Genomic DNA, 25,255 nt, shown 5'->3' on the forward strand with positions numbered 1-25,255 from the left:
CCATTTTCATCAAAGTCCATCTATTTATTAAACAGAAGATGTTTTCATTTAGAGGATCGAATAATGAAACCAAAAAAGCAAACATGAATTCAACAGTTATATGTTGGAAGATTTAGAAAGAAAAAAATGTTAATATAATAATGAATTTAAAGAAGTGCGTGTCCCAAAATAATAAATATTAAATGCAATGATGATCTTCACCAACAAATATTACTTACTTTAGTAAATGCAAAAAAAATGTCTTTATTTCTCAATAGTAATTTTTAAAAACGGAAATGAAGCATGCATCAAGTTTGTCGACAGACCACGCATGTATAGAATTATATATAGACAATAAAGTTCCATTTGTTCTTTTTATTTTTTCCTCGTATACTTCAAATATCTATGATATTAGTATTTTGCTTAATATATATATCATGTTCTCGCAAACTTTAGTTGTAATATCAGATTATTACATGGCATTTTTCATATCGCATGTATTATCAGCCCTAGGTTCAATATCAGCCCAAGAGCCGCATAGCTCGAGGGCTGATATTGACCGAGGGCTGATAATACATGCGATATGAAAAATGACATGTTATGATCTTTTTATCATATGCTTCAACAGTAGAAAAAAATAACAGATTCATATATTGATCCTTCTACGTGGTTCCCGAAAAGAAGTTGAAAGAGTAAAAAGTTCACCGACGTCGGACCCAAAATTTGATAGTCAATATGAAATCTTTCTATCATATGCCTCAACAGAAAAAAAAAACACATTTTAATATGGACGAATCGACAAAAAAATAATTCAACAATATACATAATGAACATTGTTTGGAAAAGTCAACTTTTTTAAAGTAACTTTCTGAATAAAGTTTCAGAAAAGCTTAAAAAATGCATTTATTTAAATTTTTTTTAATTTGTTTTTTTTAATACAATTTAATTATTTTACACAATATACTTCCAGTATTCAAATAATTGTTTTGTACACTACTTTGTAATGTTTTTCACTGAAAACGTAGCATTGAGGTGTATTTTCCGGAATTTGCCGAGTATCACCGGAATGCCATGTGATAACGTTACGGAAAGGCATGTGATAACAATCGAAGCATGTGATAAACTTTTCATATCAGCCCGCTAAGCACCAATTCGAAAAATATGGAAAATACTTTAATTTAATGCTATTATCATACGGTAAAAATCATATGTTATTTAGTCTAAGTATATGATAATACAATATATAACTCTTTTGTCATTCATATATCTCGAAATAATGTAAGTTTTCTATGTTCGATACTATAAATTAGGAATAACCTTCCGGGTCACTTAATGACACAAATTAGGTTTCGCTTTCTGGTTGTATTCCTTTTTAAAGGGAGGAGAATACGTTGGGTATTTTCTTGATAAATCAATTGATTATAAATCTCCTGAGCAAACATAAGGTGTAACAAAATAAAAGTGAAAAAAATATGTTTATTTCCTTTGAAAATTTGAAAAAGTTTAAATACAATGCAACATATAATAATAAAAAACAAAAATGACTCCTACCATGTCTACGTTATAGACAAACAATTTAACATTTACAAAGTCATAAAAACAAATGTTCCGACCTGACGAAATGTCCAAAAATTTCCTCGCCAATTGAAAATGCGTCTAATTTGTTGTTTAATTCACATCCTGCTGAACGTATTTAAATCAGTTTACTTCAAGCTTTGAGGTGAATTAGGTATACTGATACTCGCTTACCGTAGTGTGAGCCTTACTATGTACTACAATGGACACGAAATAAGAGATTTCATAGGAATTAATTTTGTTTAACAAATTCAAATTCTGGTAGTCCACGATAGTGAAAAAGAGGGCCTCAAGTCCGAATGGTAAAAGTAGTTATTCTAGTTCCACTATCCTAGTATCCAACTTAGCATGTGACATATAAGTTCTACAAAAACTCAATTGACTAGAATTACCAATTTTCCTGTCGAAGCTATGTGGATCTCTACTCCAGCTGCCTCTGCATACAAAAACTGACCGCCACGATATGACCATAAACCAAATAGAGCTGAACGTGACATTAAACACCAACAAGTAATAAATAAATCATGTCTTCATGTGAAAGCTATCTCACATTAAGTGATTGACCGGTGCACATTTGTATCAAAAAGTCCGTCTGAGGCGTTCAAGTACGCACACCTCGCAATAATTTGAAAGCAAGGAGTCTTTGCTCTGTTCCATTAATACTATTGACATATAATGTGATGGTTTAGCACTTGGCTATTTTATGGTACGTCGGGTTATGTCTTTATCATGGCAATTTATGTGGTTTCCCTTTACAAATCACAGACTTAGTAAGTGGCAGTGTTTTTGTTTGTTTGCAGTAATTCTTATTTTCTTCTTCTGTGATGCCTCTGATCAATACTGAAACGAAATAAAAACTAAATTGTATTATTTTGATTATTTTCCTTATATACATAAGGAAAGAGAATTATACACATTCAATTGAATCAACAAAAATACTGAACTTCGGATAAGCTAAAAGGTAAAAGTCCATAAAAACTGATAAAATAAAAAAAAATTGACTATATCAAACAACGAACGGAAAGAAACAATTGATATACTCTTGTCATGGAAAACATGGAACACGCGTTTTCCGATAAAAATGGTGGGTTTAACCATGGTTCATGGGTATCTAAACGTCTCTGTTGTCAAGCAGTTGGTAATAATTATAGTTCCATAATTATATCAAATTAAGTGATCAACCCAAACAGATATTTTAGTCTTAGATAAATGATGTTTGTTTTAGTTGTATTTGGCTTTGAACTACGTGTAGCTTCATTAACTGCGAACGATCTTAAATATGTACTGTTTACTCATTTTCGTGTGCTTTGTATCGATCTGGTTAGTGAATCTCTTTTCAACAGAGTTAAATTATTTAGTTTGTACTTATGTTGTACTTTTAAACCACTCTTCCAGGATAGGATTTGACACATGTTTCCAGTGCCATATTGCTATTCTGTAGGTGTCCCAAGTCAGGATCCTAAAATTTGGAGTTTGTCGTTTGATTGTTGCTGTATATGGTATTTATTCTAATGTTTATTGGTTTGTACCTAAATCAAACCGGACATTCTTTTTTTGTTTGAATTTTTTACATTTGTCATGTCGGGGTCTTTTATTGCTTAAAGTTACTATACTGTATTTGACTCAAGGTCGTATGGAGACCAATAAATGTGTACCTTTACACTATACACGTCTGGCGTATTTTAAATTATAATCCTGGTACCTTTGATACTATTTACTCTATGGTGGATCGTTGTCACATTTGCATTCATACCGTGTCTTCTTATATCTATTTGAATTTGTTAATGTGATAATTAATAGTTATCCCACAAAGACGCGGTGTGCCAGTGTAAGATCACCCCGATGTCTGGATGCCTGAGGGTCATCTAACACTGACACACCAAGTCCGAGTGGGATAACTTATTACATCCTAGCTTATTTAGATTAGACGAAAAGCCATTTACAATTCATTAAATCTAGTTTAGAACGCCACAAAATAAAATCAAATAAACAATCAGTCTGACAACTCACTTATTAACAAAAAAGGTTTAAACCCCACTTAATAAAGGTCTGCCAACTCGCCCCACTTATATACATATCTTTCTTCCTTTAAGTATGTTAAATAACAATTAGTTCGTATCAAGTCGTTCTGAGGAAGTGGTGTATGTGTCGTGGCTTGATATGCTTAAGGTCTTGAGTACGAATCCCAGCATATACACTGGATTTTTTACGTGAATTTTGATAGATAGTATTTTCCGTATAATTGATTATAAGTTTTATAGTGGATTTGACATTCCCGCCAAAATGTTACAGAACAAAGGAAAGCATGCATAACAAGAGTCTAACAAAAAAAACTCAAACTGGTGTGATCTGCAGCTGGTTGGGGTGGATCCGGCTCGGATCACCCCTGTAAGAACAAAGGAGCTGGGATGGAATAGTTTGGACACAGCAGCCAAATCTGTGTAAACATACGTCACAGACACAAAACACAATTGACTGAACACACAAACAAATAAATCTGACAGAGACGCCACCAACTTAAACAATTTATTATTGTAAATCTGGCAAAGACGTCAACACTGTCAAATTTTTTTGCGCCCGAATCGCACCTCCGAAACCACTTTACATTTTGTACCTGAGTCTCGCGACATGCACGTTTTAATGCACTATAACACTAATAAAAAGGATTTGAATGTTTTTGGAGAAAAAAAAGAATCCAATTTTCCGGTTTTAAAATGTTTTCTTCTAAATAGAAAACAGACAGACGATCAGATGAACAAAATCTTTTTTTTACTGTAAACCCCTATTGACTTTGTTATTTATTATCGCCTGTAAATGGGCTAATGTATATGTATATATATATTTGCGAAAGCAAATTTACAGATCTAACATTGTTGGGTTGATGTTTAGACGAGTTGTATACATATATATATATTAAGTACGTCTGAGTCATATATATATATATATGTACCTTTGGGTCTCATTTGTAACATTATCAACTGATGTTATTGTGTCTTTTTCAGTTTTAGATTCTTGATCCTGAATTTCAAATATTGCTTCAAGGAGAACTGCTGCTCTGATTTCTGCAAAATTAAGAGACCTTGTATTAAAAACAAATGACTCAAAGATAACAAACAGTCTTATTAAGTTGTACATGTTTCATCTCCGAAAACTTCAACATATCTACATATCTAAAACAGTTTAAGACCAAATAAAGACATGAAAGAACCGGCGGAGGACATTTTAGCGCATTGATAGGACATTTGAGCGAAACAAATCGGACGTTTTAGCGCCAGAGTAGAACCTAATTTGGCGCCTGATTGTCAAAGCCAATTTTAGCGAGATATTTTTAACACTTTATAATATATAATTATTTTAAACAAACTTTAATAGACTCAAGACAGAACAATATAAAACATATGATGTCCATTAAAATACAGCATTAAATGTCTAAAAGATTTAATCAAATGTTAAAAGTACCCCCTGTACAATACTTAGATATAGGAAGATGTGGTGTGAGTGCCAATGAGACAACTCTCCATCCAAATAACAATTTAAAAAATGTAATACCAGTATAGGTCAATGTACGGCCTTCAACACGGAGCCTTTGCTCACACCGAACAACAAGCTATAAAGGGCCCCAAAATTACTAGTGTAAAACAATTCAAACGGGAAAACCAACGGTCTAATCTATATAAAAAACGAGAAACGAGAACCACGTATATATTACATAAACAAACGGCAACTAATGTACAACAGATTCCTGACTTAGGACAGGTGCAAACATTTGCAGCGGGATTAATCGTTTAAAAGGATCCAAACCTCCTCCCGTTTTCTGAAACAATAGCATAACATCACAACATAGCAAAACACACGATAAAATATCAATTGGCAGACTTAACTCAATCAAAAAACGTAAATAAAACACAATGAATGTTCAGATGCACTTTCTCTTTATCTTTTCCAAATTTTGTCGTCTATTATACTACGATCGTATTTTTGTAAATGTTGTTGTTTGCAATTTGATAATAGTATCAGGAAAAACGTAAGTATCTGGATGACAACTACTCATTAAAATGTCAGGGAACGACTCTGGGCCATTATTTGTTTTCTTTAAACAGGTCGAGAACTCTAGATTTTCTGACGTCAGAATATATTTGCATAGTAATTTCCAAAACACAAGGCCAATATGGCCTTGAAAAACTGACCAATCGACTCAATGAACTACAATGCATTGTGGGCTACTACGAGTAAAACTACTACTTAAAACACGTGGAATCAGTGGGAAAACCTCAACTTATATATTGTCTGGGAATTTCATTACCAATGTTTTTATTCTGCAAATATATTTAATGTAAAATATATAACGTAATCCTCAATTTGCATGCTCAAATTAAAAAAGTATTGTTTACTGGCTTCACGATTCGACTTTCTTTTTCGCCTTGCAAAAGTAGTTAAACCGGTTTTGTGCATTGTTATGAATTGAACCTGCATTAATTTCACGACATGAAACAGCGAAATATCCAATTAAGAGACCACTGTCCAGTAAGAAAATCATTTTAGCTCTTTCAAACCGGTATAATGTCATTCAAAAATCATTTCTGCCTAGAAAAACACGAAAACTTCCATTGAAACACATCTTTCTGTACTGAATGTGTATTTTTTTTTTATCAGGACCTGAACTAAAAGTAAGAACATCATAATATTCAGTATGCTAAAAATAAGTGTTATGAAAGCGGCAGGGGCATAATCCTCATAGTGTATATATATTGATGGATTGATATTCTATACTGTTGCGGTGGTGGAACTATTTTTATTGTTTTACTCCATATAACGGAGGTGTGCCTATATTGGCAGAAATTCATAGGATACAGATACAGAATGGCATGTTGTAACAATATTGCTGCAAGTTTTGTTAATCCAGGATCGATTTTACATATATCCATATAGGTAAATAAATTCTTCCCAAATTTAGTTGAGAAAAGGGGGGGGGGTAGTAAACATATATTTGAATTAAGTTTTTTATCCTACATTGAACTTTTGATGTCGTCCCTAAGACATATAAGTAATCACACGTCAAACAACTATGATGTAGTCAGAGCTTGACATGCGCTTTATATCTTAAGTTTAGATGCCCTTAGGTTTTTGAAGGGTCTTTGGGTTGCTGTCCTATTGACATATGTCCTTCATATATTCTTATTAATCCTTGCCTTGGACAATAAAAAGCCACCAATCTATTAATCATTTTTATTCATATCTGATACAAAATTTTTAAATTTAAATTACACGGAGAAGAAAGATAACTCTGATTTAAAAATTATAACTTTAAATTGGTATCCTTACTTCTATTCTATACATGTAGCTATAGCTGGTTCTATAAACAAATATTAAATTAATTATCAACATTTTAAACTTAAAATTTCTTTGAGGTATTTTAAGAGATGTAATTACAAAATTGTTAAACTATTTTTACAGCAACCAAATCATTTATCTTATCCAAAGATTTAAATATTGCACTAACATTTCTATGTACATTTCAGAGATCCTAAAACATGTACAACAGCTGCAAACAATACAAAAGTAACGGGTATATATCATATCTTTAACTTTCTTCAAAGTATCACATATTATTAAATATAACCAATCAGAGAATGTACAATTGTAAGATTATATATATTGTTCTTCTTTCATATATTGATTTCTATAAAAAGGACTGCAAAGACGAAAGTGAAAGTAATTATTACAATTATTGCATTATCATTTCATGCCAATCAGCGGGTAATTTATGGCTATACTTTTTGGAAATATTGGATTATAGCTCTTCATCTTTTATATAAGCTTTGGATTTTACATTTTTTAGCCACGATCATGTATTGTCGAAATGCGCATGTGGTGCAGAAAAATTGGTACCGTTAATGTTATCATGATGTTCTTCCCTTTCTTGATAAGATACGAAGAACTGACAGCATTCACTTGTGTGTATATCAATCTACCTTTGTTTTTTTTTTATCAAACAAATGAGCGAATAAATAATGTCAGCGATGTTGCGAACAGAGATACATGTACACACCATTTTCATCAAAGTCCATCTATTTATTAAACAGAAGATGTTTTCATTTAGAGGATCGAATAATGAAACCAAAAAAGCAAACATGAATTCAACAGTTATATGTTGGAAGATTTAGAAAGAAAAAAATGTTAATATAATAATGAATTTAAAGAAGTGCGTGTCCCAAAATAATAAATATTAAATGCAATGATGATCTTCACCAACAAATATTACTTACTTTAGTAAATGCAAAAAAAATGTCTTTATTTCTCAATAGTAATTTTTAAAAACGGAAATGAAGCATGCATCAAGTTTGTCGACAGACCACGCATGTATAGAATTATATATAGACAATAAAGTTCCATTTGTTCTTTTTATTTTTTCCTCGTATACTTCAAATATCTATGATATTAGTATTTTGCTTAATATATATATCATGTTCTCGCAAACTTTAGTTGTAATATCAGATTATTACATGGCATTTTTCATATCGCATGTATTATCAGCCCTAGGTTCAATATCAGCCCAAGAGCCGCATGGCTCGAGGGCTGATATTGACCGAGGGCTGATAATACATGCGATATGAAAAATGACATGTTATGATCTTTTTATCATATGCTTCAACAGTAGAAAAAAATAACAGATTCATATATTGATCCTTCTACGTGGTTCCCGAAAAGAAGTTGAAAGAGTAAAAAGTTCACCGACGTCGGACCCAAAATTTGATAGTCAATATGAAATCTTTCTATCATATGCCTCAACAGAGAAAAAAAACACATTTTAATATGGACGAATCGACAAAAAAATAATTCAACAATATACATAATGAACATTGTTTGGAAAAGTCAACTTTTTTAAAGTAACTTTCTAAATAAAGTTTCAGAAAAGCTTAAAAAATGCATTTATTTAATTTTTTTTTAATTTGTTTTTTTTAATACAATTTAATTATTTTACACAATATACTTCCAGTATTCAAATAATTGTTTTGTACACTACTTTGTAATGTTTTTCACTGAAAACGTAGCATTGAGGTGTATTTTCCGGAATTTGCCGAGTATCACCGGAATGCCATGTGATAACGTTACGGAAAGGCATGTGATAACAATCGAAGCATGTGATAAACTTTTCATATCAGCCCGCTAAGCACCAATTCGAAAAATATGGAAAATACTTTAATTTAATGCTATTATCATACAGTAAAAATCATATGTTATTTAGTCTAAGTATATGATAATACAATATATAACTCTTTTGTCATTCATATATCTCGAAATAATGTAAGTTTTCTATGTTCGATACTATAAATTAGGAATAACCTTCCGGGTCACTTAATGACACAAATTAGGTTTCGCTTTCTGGTTGTATTCCTTTTTAAAGGGAGGAGAATACGTTGGGTATTTTCTTGATAAATCAATTGATTATAAATCTCCTGAGCAAACATAAGGTGTAACAAAATAAAAGTGAAAAAAAATATGTTTATTTCCTTTGAAAATTTGAAAAAGTTTAAATACAATGCAACATATAATAATAAAAAAAAAAAATGACTCCTACCATGTCTACGTTATAGACAAACAATTTAACATTTACAAAGTCATAAAAACAAATGTTCCGACCTGACGAAATGTCCAAAAATTTCCTCGCCAATTGAAAATGCGTCTAATTTGTTGTTTAATTCACATCCTGCTGAACGTATTTAAATCAGTTTACTTCAAGCTTTGAGGTGAATTAGGTATACTGATACTCGCTTACCGTAGTGTGAGCCTTACTATGTACTACAATGGACACGAAATAAGAGATTTCATAGGAATTAATTTTGTTTAACAAATTCAAATTCTGGTAGTCCACGATAGTGAAAAAGAGGGCCTCAAGTCCGAATGGTAAAAGTAGTTATTCTAGTTCCACTATCCTAGTATCCAACTTAGCATGTGACATATAAGTTCTACAAAAACTCAATTGACTAGAATTACCAATTTTCCTGTCGAAGCTATGTGGATCTCTACTCCAGCTGCCTCTGCATACAAAAACTGACCGCCACGATATGACCATAAACCAAATAGAGCTGAACGTGACATTAAACACCAACAAGTAATAAATAAATCATGTCTTCTTGTGAAAGCTATCTCACATTAAGTGATTGACCGGTGCACATTTGTATCAAAAAGTCCGTCTGAGGCGTTCAAGTACGCACACCTCGCAATAATTTGAAAGCAAGGAGTCTTTGCTCTGTTCCATTAATACTATTGACATATAATGTGATGGTTTAGCACTTGGCTATTTTATGGTACGTCGGGTTATGTCTTTATCATGGCAATTTATGTGGTTTCCCTTTACAAATCACAGACTTAGTAAGTGGCAGTGTTTTTGTTTGTTTGCAGTAATTCTTATTTTCTTCTTCTGTGATGCCTCTGATCAATACTGAAACGAAATAAAAACTAAATTGTATTATTTTGATTATTTTCCTTATATACATAAGGAAAGAGAATTATACACATTCAATTGAATCAACAAAAATACTGAACTTCGGATAAGCTAAAAGGTAAAAGTCCATAAAAACTGATAAAATAAAAAAAAATTGACTATATCAAACAACGAACGGAAAGAAACAATTGATATACTCTTGTCATGGAAAACATGGAACACGCGTTTTCCGATAAAAATGGTGGGTTTAACCATGGTTCATGGGTATCTAAACGTCTCTGTTGTCAAGCAGTTGGTAATAATTATAGTTCCATAATTATATCAAATTAAGTGATCAACCCAAACAGATATTTTAGTCTTAGATAAATGATGTTTGTTTTAGTTGTATTTGGCTTTGAACTACGTGTAGCTTCATTAACTGCGAACGATCTTAAATATGTACTGTTTACTCATTTTCGTGTGCTTTGTATCGATCTGGTTAGTGAATCTCTTTTCAACAGAGTTAAATTATTTAGTTTGTACTTATGTTGTACTTTTAAACCACTCTTCCAGGATAGGATTTGACACATGTTTCCAGTGCCATATTGCTATTCTGTAGGTGTCCCAAGTCAGGATCCTAAAATTTGGAGTTTGTCGTTTGATTGTTGCTGTATATGGTATTTATTCTAATGTTTATTGGTTTGTACCTAAATCAAACCGGACATTCTTTTTTTGTTTGAATTTTTTACATTTGTCATGTCGGGGTCTTTTATTGCTTAAAGTTACTATACTGTATTTGACTCAAGGTCGTATGGAGACCAATAAATGTGTACCTTTACACTATACACGTCTGGCGTATTTTAAATTATAATCCTGGTACCTTTGATACTATTTACTCTATGGTGGATCGTTGTCACATTTGCATTCATACCGTGTCTTCTTATATCTATTTGAATTTGTTAATGTGATAATTAATAGTTATCCCACAAAGACGCGGTGTGCCAGTGTAAGATCACCCCGATGTCTGGATGCCTGAGGGTCATCTAACACTGACACACCAAGTCCGAGTGGGATAACTTATTACATCCTAGCTTATTTAGATTAGACGAAAAGCCATTTACAATTCATTAAATCTAGTTTAGAACGCCACAAAATAAAATCAAATAAACAATCAGTCTGACAACTCACTTATTAACAAAAAAGGTTTAAACCCCACTTAATAAAGGTCTGCCAACTCGCCCCACTTATATACATATCTTTCTTCCTTTAAGTATGTTAAATAACAATTAGTTCGTATCAAGTCGTTCTGAGGAAGTGGTGTATGTGTCGTGGCTTGATATGCTTAAGGTCTTGAGTACGAATCCCAGCATATACACTGGATTTTTTACGTGAATTTTGATAGATAGTATTTTCCGTATAATTGATTATAAGTTTTATAGTGGATTTGACATTCCCGCCAAAATGTTACAGAACAAAGGAAAGCATGCATAACAAGAGTCTAACAAAAAAAACTCAAACTGGTGTGATCTGCAGCTGGTTGGGGTGGATCCGGCTCGGATCACCCCTGTAAGAACAAAGGAGCTGGGATGGAATAGTTTGGACACAGCAGCCAAATCTGTGTAAACATACGTCACAGACACAAAACACAATTGACTGAACACACAAACAAATAAATCTGACAGAGACGCCACCAACTTAAACAATTTATTATTGTAAATCTGGCAAAGACGTCAACACTGTCAAATTTTTTTGCGCCCGAATCGCACCTCCGAAACCACTTTACATTTTGTACCTGAGTCTCGCGACATGCACGTTTTAATGCACTATAACACTAATAAAAAGGATTTGAATGTTTTTGGAGAAAAAAAAGAATCCAATTTTCCGGTTTTAAAATGTTTTCTTCTAAATAGAAAACAGACAGACGATCAGATGAACAAAATCTTTTTTTTACTGTAAACCCCTATTGACTTTGTTATTTATTATCGCCTGTAAATGGGCTAATGTATATGTATATATATATTTGCGAAAGCAAATTTACAGATCTAACATTGTTGGGTTGATGTTTAGACGAGTTGTATACATATATATATATTAAGTACGTCTGAGTCATATATATATATATATGTACCTTTGGGTCTCATTTGTAACATTATCAACTGATGTTATTGTGTCTTTTTCAGTTTTAGATTCTTGATCCTGAATTTCAAATATTGCTTCAAGGAGAACTGCTGCTCTGATTTCTGCAAAATTAAGAGACCTTGTATTAAAAACAAATGACTCAAAGATAACAAACAGTCTTATTAAGTTGTACATGTTTCATCTCCGAAAACTTCAACATATCTACATATCTAAAACAGTTTAAGACCAAATAAAGACATGAAAGAACCGGCGGAGGACATTTTAGCGCATTGATAGGACATTTGAGCGAAACAAATCGGACGTTTTAGCGCCAGAGTAGAACCTAATTTGGCGCCTGATTGTCAAAGCCAATTTTAGCGAGATATTTTTAACACTTTATAATATATAATTATTTTAAACAAACTTTAATAGACTCAAGACAGAACAATATAAAACATATGATGTCCATTAAAATACAGCATTAAATGTCTAAAAGATTTAATCAAATGTTAAAAGTACCCCCTGTACAATACTTAGATATAGGAAGATGTGGTGTGAGTGCCAATGAGACAACTCTCCATCCAAATAACAATTTAAAAAATGTAATACCAGTATAGGTCAATGTACGGCCTTCAACACGGAGCCTTTGCTCACACCGAACAACAAGCTATAAAGGGCCCCAAAATTACTAGTGTAAAACAATTCAAACGGGAAAACCAACGGTCTAATCTATATAAAAAACGAGAAACGAGAACCACGTATATATTACATAAACAAACGGCAACTAATGTACAACAGATTCCTGACTTAGGACAGGTGCAAACATTTGCAGCGGGATTAATCGTTTAAAAGGATCCAAACCTCCTCCCGTTTTCTGAAACAATATTAGCATAACATCACAACATAGCAAAACACACGATAAAATATCAATTGGCAGACTTAACTCAATCAAAAAACGTAAATAAAACACAATGAATGTTCAGATGCACTTTCTCTTTATCTTTTCCAAATTTTGTCGTCTATTATACTACGATCGTATTTTTGTAAATGTTGTTGTTTGCAATTTGATAATAGTATCAGGAAAAACGTAAGTATCTGGATGACAACTACTCATTAAAATGTCAGGGAACGACTCTGGGCCATTATTTGTTTTCTTTAAACAGGTCGGGACCACTACCTTATATGGAAATGCATAAATTAGCATACTTATGTTCTCGCACATGTAATTGTTTATTTACATGTGACACAATTTATTTTTACCTAGGTTTTTGACCAATCCACTAAATGAGTCACAATGCATGGTGGACTACTACGTGTTTACAATCAACCAAGAACACGTGTTATTTACTGAAATACAACACATTTTTTCGTGCAATGCGGGATTCACAATTTCGCTTAGTTTTTCATTTTGTGTATCCTCATTTATAGTTCGTGATATAAAGTATTACTTCCATGCTCAGATTAACGAAGATTTGTTTCTATGCGAAGAAAAAAGGGTTTGAATTACCCGATATATAGCCATTAACATGTTTGATGATGGCACAGAGATTTCATGTATTTGTCCACCAGAAGCAACGAAACAACAGCGAAAAAACACAATTACCCATGAGACAAACTAACTAGTGTAAGAATAAGCCGTCGATAACAGCCAGTGCTTATATTCACGAGTACAGCAATTTTCGTATAGATAGTTAAAGGCAAATGTGTGATCCTTGAATTTTGTCTCCGTAAAAAGGCGAGGAAATATTTACATACATGGCAGTGTTAACAAAATCTATAAGTATTTATTTTTGTCACATTTCAGTATATGGGACTTCCAAACTGTTCCCTTTGTTTTCAATGTAGTGAAGTCAGCAACTGTAGTTTCAGTTTGTTCGTTTTTTAACAGGCTCGTACTTTTGCCAAACTGAATAAATCATTACAGCTGATTTCTTATACAGCCCGTAACAGAGTAGTGATCGAATTCGCGTTTCTTTACCGTCAGAATAAGTTACGTTATCGACAAACTTATTTCAGAAGTGACATAATTTAATTTTCTTTATCGACAAAATAGTTCATGTCCATCGTGTAAGTTTTCATTGTTTAAGTCGAAGTTTTTTAACACAGTAAAACAGTTTTTATAATCAAGCTCTGTCCTTGGCATTTTCATTTTAACGGTAAAGGATCAAATACGGGATCTCAGAAATTTCTATCATTTGTTACGAGGAAATCATTATTCAATCGAACATATGTCTTTGTTTATGACACATATTATGAAATACAAAGGAGTTGAAATGCTTTCGAACTGACGGAAACAAAAATACATAATCTAGAATGTGTGTTCTGTCATAAACAATGGCTTCGTCGTGCGAATCGACGAGATCATGTTACATGTAACCGATCTTAGCTCTAGAAAAAGATGGTGCGACCTCGATAAAATCTTTATCAATTTAATATAACCGATAAATATTTATGACTACAATGATAAAAAGCGTTAGCCTTTCAAAAAGGGCTATAGTCGACTCTTAGCTGATGAAAATGGAAAGTGCTCTCGCTTTGAAGATTAATTCATTTACTAGAATAGCCACATGCATCAATCAACAAATTTTACCACACATGTGAGGTCACACGTTATGAAGTAGACTAAGTATATATCGTTTAACGTTGTTGTTTACTCCAGAAGATTCGACTATTTATAGATAAAAGTTACCTGTGTAAAATCTAATTGCTAAAATAGGGAGGACAAATCCGTTACTCTACGGGATTGAAGGACATTTACTAGGTTTGGATTGTTCTAACCAATCAATAAACTTTGATTATTCACGTCTCGTAATATCTTCCAATCAGGTAGCAAGAAAAATTCACGCACTTACTGTTCGTCGTTCAATTCTTAATATCGACTCCTTGGAGTCGATACAAGGAGTCGATACTGAATTTATTGTAGTCACATCCACTGTTTCTACTGTAAACATGAAATCGTCGGTTAGTGCAATGAAGACACTTTTAAAGATTGAGATTGTTGGTTTATTCTTTACACCTTCGAGGTATTAAAATTATTTCAATGTTTATTTAAAGTTAAATTTATTTTCAAATCTCTTCTGTTTAAAATTGTCGAAACTTCCGTTTAAAATTTCTGTGGTAAACTATATATTCTATAGTTAGGACCATTTTATAATAAATACCCTTTTGTACAAGAATACTTTCTTTATAGAAGTATAGATCTGCTGGTTATAGATTATTTTTTATAACTTTCATTATTGTGACGACGCGCTTTGAAATTCAAATTAATTTATAAATGAAGTTGTAACAGTATATAAATTTTTGGTCATAAACACAAATCTTTAAACAGTTCGACGAGTGCGTCAATGTTACAGTAGTCTGTTTACTGTAAGTTACTAAGCTTGGCCCGATTCATCTGTCATTTATGGAAACAAATTCACCACTTTCTGAAACATTCATTTTTATTTCACCATCAGAAATGGAGCTACATTTGTAGCTAAAGGAAAACTCTCAAATTAAAGAAATTTGACATGATATAATGAAACTTTCTTATAATCAATTAAACAACTGCTTTTCTTAGATATGTGATTTTTCATGGTCAAACTTTTTTATTGTTAACGGACATTTTGAGATTTTTTTTTGTAAAACAATGGTGTTTTTTTTTTATAGAAATCAACATTCAAAATTTAGAATTTCATGAACATGTACAGGAAGCTGAATTATTGCATACCTATGTACTACTTAAAATTGAACTTCGATCTGTTGCGTCCTTAAAAAGTTTCGACCGTCCTAAGATTTAATATACGGAAATGATTCGGTAAATTAAATTCAAATCCGAATTAAATGTTTATGACACACAAAAAGAGAAACCAGAATCTCTTGATGACCAAACGTATGTACACGTTGGGGCGATTTAGAGCTTTTCAGAAGGAGTGAGATTCCACCCTTGTTGAAAGCCTTGTGGAGACCTCTAGATTTTTAAATTCCCTCCGTTTTTCTCATGGATGGAGTGTGGTCTCTCTGTAAATTACCCCATATCTTTTCATTTTCCTATTTACCGAAGGTTCCATGTGAAAATTTCCATTGGATCATATCTGTTAAACTAAATGTACAAAACAGGATCAAGAAAAGGCGAAATTTCTTTTTCAAACCCGAACCAGAAATCCATTTTTTTTTCTAATAAAGCACCTTACATTATCGTCAATGAGTTCAGGTATGTGAAAAATTATATAATCATACACAAGAAAGAAACCCTGAACAGGCTTTCAGCAATAATTTTTACCTATTTAATATTAAGTAAATATTAACATGTACATGTATCTGATAAAGTACAGATATAACAAAGAAACTGCCCGGTATCCGACGTAAGAGTACACTTTTTACTGCATGCGTAGTCGGGTGCGTTCACTACGAGGACACTTGTACCCAACTACGCGTGAAGTTTGAGTACAGAATCGTCCCATACAGGACATTTTCTATGTTATCCTAGTATATTATCCGACAGTTAAGAATAGAATCTGGTCAAATTTTGAAGTTGAACATGTGGGAATTTTTTATTTTTGCCACGGACCATTTAATTTTCATGGAGGAAGGGGCCTGGTAGTTTTTAGAAAACAATATTCTGACCCTGATTTTGACTTATCTAGACGTCCTTCCATAAATCTTTTTTTTCTGTTCTGACTTTGAAGAAATTACTACTTTTCGCCCGATCGAAATGAGACATGGACATATTTTGCTTCATATTATTAAAATTATTTTCAATATTATCGGTATTAAACTTGATTATCGACACATGAAAGTTTGTCAGCATTGTCAATCTTTTTAACGTTAAAGTACCAATAGTTCGGTCACTACTCAATTAAGTTTGTCGATAACGTAGCTAATTTTGACGGTAAAGAAACATCAATTCGATCACTTCTCTGTTACGGGCTGTACCTGCAAAGTAAAACTTTGGTTGGCTTGCTTGCTTTGTTTGTATAGTTGTTTATACAATCTTTGACTTGTATTTTTATATTTTGTACAATATACAAACAAAGCAAGCAAGCTAACCAAAGTTTTGCTCTACATGCATTAGGAAATAAACTGTAATAATGTTATCCATATGTCAGTATGTGCGACAAGACGGAAAACTTGATATGTTTTGTGAAAATTGTAGCGTTGGACCTATAATAAAAAAAATGAGAGATGTAATTAACATTTATAGACCACCGTACGGCCTTCAACAATAAGCAAAGCCCTCACCGCATAGTCAGCTATAAAAGTCCCCGATATGACAATGTAAAACAATTCAAAAGAGAAAACTAACGGCCTTAATTATATAAAATAAAATGAACGAAAAACAAATATATGTAACACATAAACAAACGACAACCACTGAAATACAGGCTCCTATACAATATATTTTTTTGATGGGATACATTTCTTCTCCTTTGATATATTTAATTGGGCCGGGTTTTTTTTTGTATTGTTGTTTGAAATGTTTTACACGAAGTATTTTTTGGGTCATTGAACCTATGACTGCTTATTTTACTGAATCATGTCTTTGTTGGAAAGATGTCTCATTTGGCACTCATACCTCATCTTCTTCTTTCTATATACAAAGCACGTTTTAGAAAAAAAAATATTAGGTAATATGGCACCCATTATGATCCAGATACTTTTAATATTCTTACATATGTCAAGAGGACAGCAGACGAACGATAAAAAACCTCTAAGGTATATTTTGTGATAAAATTAGCAACAAACGGATATTATCAATAGATGAAACAATAAAAAATGAATTGAGCTATTTACCGTACTCGCTCCAAGAGGTCGGGGGTTCCGAGGGGATGGACCCCCTTTTTTTTTAGACGATCAGTGCATATGAATGGGGACATGTAGTTGGAACCCCCTTGCCTTTTGTCCAGGGTTAGGACTCCCCCTTTTGAAAAAAAAATGGCTGGATCCGCCCCTGCCGCTTTCATAACACTTATTTTTAGCATACTGAATATTATGATGTTCTTACTTTTAGTTCAGGTCCTGATAAAAAAAAATACACATTCAGTACAGAAAGATGTGTTTCAATGGAAGTTTTCGTGTTTTTCTAGGCAGAAATGATTTTTGAATGACATTATACCGGTTTGAAAGAGCTAAAATGATTTTCTTACTGGACAGTGGTCTCTTAATTGGATATTTCGCTGTTTCATGTCGTGAAATTAATGCAGGTTCAATTCATAACAATGCACAAAACCGGTTTAACTACTTTTGCAAGGCGAAAAAGAAAGTCGAATCGTGAAGCCAGTAAACAATACTTTTTTAATTTGAGCATGCAAATTGAGGATTACGTTATATATTTTACATTAAATATATTTGCAGAATAAAAACATTGGTAATGAAATTCCCAGACAATATATAAGTTGAGGTTTTCCCACTGATTCCACGTGTTTTAAGTAGTAGTTTTACTCGTAGTAGCCCACAATGCATTGTAGTTCATTGAGTCGATTGGTCAGTTTTTCAAGGCCTTATTGGCCTTGTGTTTTGGAAATTACTATGCAAATATATTCTGACGTCAGAAAATCTAGAGTTCTCGACCTGTTTAACTCGGATACTTCATACAGACAAGGCCCCGGAGCTATAACAAAGAGATAACTTTAGTTACTAATGACCACACCACACTTCCATTTAACATTGTAAAAGAAAATGAGACCAAAGTGAGATCTTCTTAATTATCCTTCTCAGTCGGATAGTATATGTAATTCATAGCGTGGCTATTAAAAGATTCGAAGCTATACACATGAATGAAAATTCTCAAAAAAAAATTTTGAGAAGAAGTACTCCTCAGTCGTGAACATGTTAGTAAAACGTGTTTTTTTTTTTTTGTCGCATCGACTCATTTAACTGAGTTTTGTCAGAGAAATACTCGTATGTCATAAACATTTCAGTATAGTTAACGATAATTTTTTTTATCTACTGTCAGTAGAACAATCCCTAGTCATCTACCTACCATAATTTGAGAAAAAAAAACGAAAGCGAGAGAGAAAGAGAGAGTAGTTGTCCGACATATATGATGGATGGCACACACACACATGTAGCAGCTAGTTCCAAGGTATTAATTTACAGACACTCCCAACTCATTCGAGTTAAAAAAAAATCAGAAAAGAAATTAATAATACGAAAATATTTTGTCATAAGAAATATTTATATAAAATATATGGACGCTTACAGAAAATTTGTGTTAACACATGCGGAAGAATATCATAAGAAAGTTTGTGGGAAAATATGAATGTCTACTCAAATCCAATCTATTGGAAAAATCGAATTGTTATAGAAGAATGTCCACCATGCACTTGTGCTGCACTTTTATTAGAATCGTAGAATAGAATGATATACAATTGGATGAAAATTATATTTACATGAAACTGCTATATACAAATATTAATATAATATACAACAACAAACCAGAGTACTAGTATACAGATTTGTATCACCACAATATAACAGATATTAAAGCAGTGCGGTTGAATTTCCTGTCATTTATGCATCATCTACGCACGAACTTGTCTCAGAAAAACAAAATATATCTTTGTACATCAACCTCAGTTTTTGGTATAGAAATGTGATTTTTTTTCTGAGAAAGTGCCTTTGACAATCCACAAGAACTTGCGGTCATCCGATGTTCAGTACTGCAGTACTTTAAATATAAAAATAATGTATAAAATTGAGAATGGAAATGGGGAATGTGTCAAAGAGACAACAACCCGACCAAATAAAAAACAACAGCAGAGGGTCACCAACAGGTCTTCAATGTAGCGAGAAATTCCCGCACCCGGAGGCGTCCTTCAGCTGGCCCCTAAACAAATATATACTAGTCCAGTGATAATGAACGCCATACTAATTTCCAAATTGTACACAAGAAACTAAAATTAAAATAATACAAGACTAACAAAGGCCAGAGGCTCCTGACTTGGGACAGGCGCAAAAATGCGGCGGGGTTAAACATGTTTGTGAGATCTCAACCCTCCCCCTATACCTCTAACCAATGTAGTAAAGTAAACGCATAACAATACGCACATTAAAATTCAGTTAAAGAGAAATCCGAGTCTGATGTCAGAAGATGTAACCAAAGAAAATAAACAAAATGACAATAATACATAAATAACAACAGACTACTAGCAGTTAACTGACATGCCAGCTCCAGACTTCAATTAAACTGACTGAAAGATTATGATTTCATCATATGAACATCAGGCACAATCCTTCCCGTTAGGGGTTTAGTATCATACCATCATAACATATATGAGAAGAACATAACCCGTGTCATGCCAACAACTGTTTTTAGAATAAAATTTAATGTGTTTAGTTCCGATGCAAAGACCTTATCAGTGACTCAATATTAACGCCAAAATATGCAATCTTTAATGACTTGACAACAGTATCGTAATTATATCCCTTCTTAATAAGTCTATTCAAAGGTTTTGTAAGTTTCTGAGGTGAATACTGACACCTTTGTGCTTTATAAAGAATATTTCCATAAAAAATTGGATGTGAAATACCTGAACGTATTAGAAGTCTGCATGTTGAGCTATATTTACGAATGATGTCTTTATACCGATGATAAAATTTAGCAAATGTTTTGACTAGTTTGTGATATCGAAAACCCTGGTGTAATAATTTTTCAGTAATACATAAATTTCTCTCGTTAAAATCTAAAACATTGTTACATACACGAGCGAATCGTACAAGTTGAGATATATAAACACCGTAAGATGGTGACAAGGGAACGTCACCATCTAAAAACGGATAATTAACGATAGGAAATGAAAAATCATCCCTTTTATCATAAATTTTAGTATTCAGCTTTCCATTAGTGATATAGATATCAAGATCGAGAAAAGGGCAGTGGTCATTGTTAGTATTAGCTTTATTTAAAGTAAGTTCAACAGGATAAATTTCATTAATATACATACTGAAGTCGTCATTATTGAGAGCCAAAATAGTATGAAAAGTGCAGGAAATGCAAGAAAAAAATATAGTTGTTTGCTTGAGAAAACGCTGGTCCATGTAAACATGCACATATAGCAGTTACTTAAAAATACACATCTAGTCAAATAAAAATAATTGTATTATATTCAAAATCTGATTCGACCTGCTGGTAGTCTGTGAGGAAGGTATTGGTCTGTGTAAGAGATTTCCGTACTTTGCCAAATTCTATAATTTTAATCATTATTAAAAAAAAAGTATTGATCGCCGATCCTTTTTTAAAGCTTGAGTTTGTGAAAATATCTGATGAAAGGGTAGCTCGTAAAATATGCTTCCGAAAGCAAAACCGGAACAATACAGAATCACCGGTACCGTTCTCATTTTCATAATAAAGTAAGAAGATGCGACCGTATGATTTTCAACGAGACAAACTTCCATCAAAGAGGGAGCGAAATTACTAAATTACAACAAACATATATAAACGTGTAATTGGGGGAAAGAGACAGAAACAAGAAACGAAATATTTACAATTATACTAGCCAAGATAGGAGACGTCTTCTGGTAGAGAGAACATTGCTCAATTTTAAGAAATATAAAGAAATTTGTAATACACAAACAGTAAAAAAGAGAAGAAAATAAGACATCGAAGGTTATAAGAAAAGACTGCCAATGTGATATGTTGGCATGCGCAGCACGCTCGTCCTCAGCGTAAGGAGATTAGCCTCCGATTTGTCCTGCATTTTTTTTCCACTCTTAGTATCCAACAAAGTTTTAAAGTTTTTAACATTTTGAAGATAAAAAACGCCAAAAAATATACAAAACAGACTTATTCGTTCATTTTTTTTTTACATAAATTACTGTACTTTTATACCACTGTTCCAGGTTAGGGATCCGGCTAACATGTTTAACCCCGCCACATTATGTATGTATGTAACTGTCCCAAATCAGGAGCCTGTAATTCAGTAGTTGTTGTTTGTTTATGTATTACATATTTGTTTTTCGTTCATTTTTAGTACATAAATTAGGCCGTTAGTTTTCTCGTCTGAATTGTTTTACATTGTCATTTCGGGGTATTTTGTCGCAGACTATGTAGTATGGGCTTTGCTCATTGTCGAAGGCCGTACAGTTACCTATAGTTATTGATTTCTGTGTCATTTTGGTCTCTTGTGCTAGTGGAGTAGTTGTCTCATTGGCAATCATACCAAATCTTCTTTTGATATATTTAAATCTTTTTACAAGACATCAAATGTTATTTTGTGTTTATATTGTTGCAGACAATTCATCGCAAAAATTAAAAACTGTTCATGTATCTAAATTTTGTTTTAATTCAATGGAATTTTGAATTTGCACCGGCTTGAAAAAATAAAACCATTTAAAGAAGCAACTTCGAAAATCTCTGTACACATGGGTAAAATATACGGGCAACAATTGAAACGTTCCGTGGAATAACGTCAAAATCATCTTAAAGGGAAATTTACATATTAATTTCATTTTAAAATTAAAATAATCACTGCAGCACACAATGCCAAACTTTCACATTTATTTTACTTTTCTTTACAGATGTTTAATTTATATACTTTTATCTTTAAATTTGTAAATTAAAATTTGAGGCATTATTTTATGGTTCTTATCTAAACAGAGGCATTTCTTTTAATCCTTCACAACCAATACGGTCCGTGTAACACTTATCAATTTAAAGTTTTAAAAAGTTTTGAAACTTTGGATTCTTGGAATTTTGATCAAAGTTTTAAAATATCAAAATTTCAAATTGTGTAAAAGTTTTGAAATTTTGAAATTTTAACCAAATTATTAAAATATTAAAATTCTAAATATCGTTTATAAATTTGATAGTTTAGGAATTTGATCAAACTTATAAAATACCAAACCTAACGTGCAATTTTGATTATTTCACTTTTTGAAAGTTTGATTTTTTAAATTTTTGATTAAAATATCAAAAATAGAAAAGGGGCGAAAAGAGGGGTACCTGTAAACACTGATGTAAACACGGCTCTGATAACATCATTCTTAGTTATAAATAAATAGCACGAAATATATCAAATCATTTTTAATTACAAAATAAATAATGGAAAGAAGATATACATGTATATATGAATATATTAGCCATTACATGGGATAACAGTATCCTGAAATTTTAAGGTGGTGCATCTATCAAAAAAAAATTTGTTAAACCTATTTAAACCGGAATTAAATAATTTGATTTAAATCTCTTATATAAGGTTAGCGTTTGAGATAAATAATTCAGAGCTATTTGGTGTTCCCAGTGCCCAACATTTTGAAGTAACAGTGAAAACTGACCAACTCGCAGTAAACCAAATAGTATTATTCGCCTTTTTGACGTTCCTGATGAAGGTAGATCCAGAAAACGCGATTCGGTTGCATGCAACTTTAAACGTTTTGTTTTCTTTTTTATCGATTGCATGACGATAATATATTGCCTTTTATGATTTATTTCAGTTCCAAGAAATAACACGGAAGGAATACTTAATGTATAGCGTCGCAATGAACGTTGTGCAAGGCGCGCTTCAGCTGGCCCCTAGACAAAAAAGTGTACTGGTTCAGTGATTATAGACGTCATACTAAACTTCGAAATATAAAAATGAACTAAAATTAAAATCATACAAGACTTAAAAGGACAGGGGCTTCTGAACTGGGACAGGCGCACAAATGCGACGGGGTTAAACATGTTTCGTGAGATCACAACCCTCCTCTATACCTCTACCCAATAAAGAATGAAAAACACACAGTAATACGAACAGTAAAACGCACCAGAAATGGAAATACAAGTCCTATGTCAGAATAGAAAACAAACGAAACTAATCAAAATGACAATAATAATAAATTAACAAAGGACTTTTATATATAAAGCTAGCAGTTACTGCCATACGCCAGCTCCAGACCTCAATTAAACTGCTTGTAAGGTTATGTCTTCATTATGCACACTCTCTTCCTGTTGTATTTATTGCTAATTTGTTCCGGAACATTCATGAAATAGGCGTCACTGGCAACAAAAAAATAGATAATTTAAAACAGGTGGTTTACGTACAAATTACGAAGAAACTAAGGATTAAACTCCCTCGGACAAAGTAGCCCTTATAGATGGATTTTGATATGTTTTAACTTCACTTTGGCCAAACACCTCTTCAATCTTTTTCGGTTCTTATTTTTCTTGGCTTTCAAATTTCAGTTTTCAGCGTTCCGTAGTTGAATTCTTTACTTAAAATTCAGCGTTTTACATTGTACTGTTTTTTCGAGAGCAACATTTGTGTATGGCCAAAAATGGAAAAATCCATCATGCAGCTGATACTACGGGGTGCCGAATGGGACTCTTGTGGTTTTGTACAAAATTCAATTCTGTCATAACAAAATCATTTTTGTCTTACAAAACTATGTGCTACAGACTTGTTTTGTGAGAACTTCAATTTTGTGGTGACAAAATTTATTTGTGTAGACAAAATTCATTTTTGTCATGACAAAATTCATTTTTGTAGACAATATTCATATTTGTCATGACAAAAGTCAATTTTGTCTAAAAGGTATGCAAATATAAACATATTTGCATACAAAATTGACTTTTGTTACCTGATATGGAAATTAAATCACAAAAGTCAAATGTGTGAGGTAAGATTCAATTGTGTGAGACAAAATTGACTTTTGTGAGACAAAATTAACTTTTGTGAGACAAAATTGACTTTTGTAAGACAAAATTCAATTTTGTCAATTTTGTTGAGACAAAGTCAATTTTGTTAATTTTGTTGAGACAAAAGTCAATTTTGTCAATTTTGTTGAGACAAAAATCATTTTTGTCAATTTTGTTGAGACAAAAGTCAATTTTGTTAATTTTGTTGAGACAAAAGTCAATTTTGTCAATTTTGTTGAGACAAAAGTCAATTTTGTCAATTTTGTGACGACAAAATTCAATTTTGTAACAACAAAATTGACTTTTAAGAGACAAAATTGACTTTCGTGAGACAAAAATCAATTTTGTTGAGACGAAATTCAATTTTGTCAATTTTGTTGAGACAAAATTCAATTTTGTCAATTTTGTTGAGACAAGTTTCAATTTTGTCAATTTTGTCTCACAAAAGTCAATTTTGTCAATTTTGTTGAGACAAAAGTCAATTTTGTCAATTTTGTTGAGACAAAAGTCAATTTTGTCAATTTTGTTGAGACAAAATTCAATTTTGTCAATTTTGTTGAGAC

General features: G+C 32.3%; 1 long non-coding RNA gene across 1 annotated transcript; it reads right to left on the minus strand.

The window, feature by feature from the left end:
- Positions 1 to 9,039: 9,039 nt before the first annotated feature.
- Positions 9,040 to 12,390, minus strand: LOC143081307 (uncharacterized). Its single transcript, XR_012979964.1, has 2 exons — positions 12,108 to 12,390; positions 9,040 to 9,997 (listed from the first exon to the last, which is right to left on the minus strand). It is a non-coding gene; the product is annotated as an uncharacterized LOC143081307 (long non-coding RNA).
- Positions 12,391 to 25,255: the final 12,865 nt, after the last annotated feature.

Source organism: Mytilus galloprovincialis, chromosome 1 (genome assembly GCF_965363235.1).
Source record: "Mytilus galloprovincialis chromosome 1, xbMytGall1.hap1.1, whole genome shotgun sequence".
NCBI classification, from domain to species: Eukaryota; Metazoa; Mollusca; class Bivalvia; order Mytilida; family Mytilidae; genus Mytilus; species Mytilus galloprovincialis.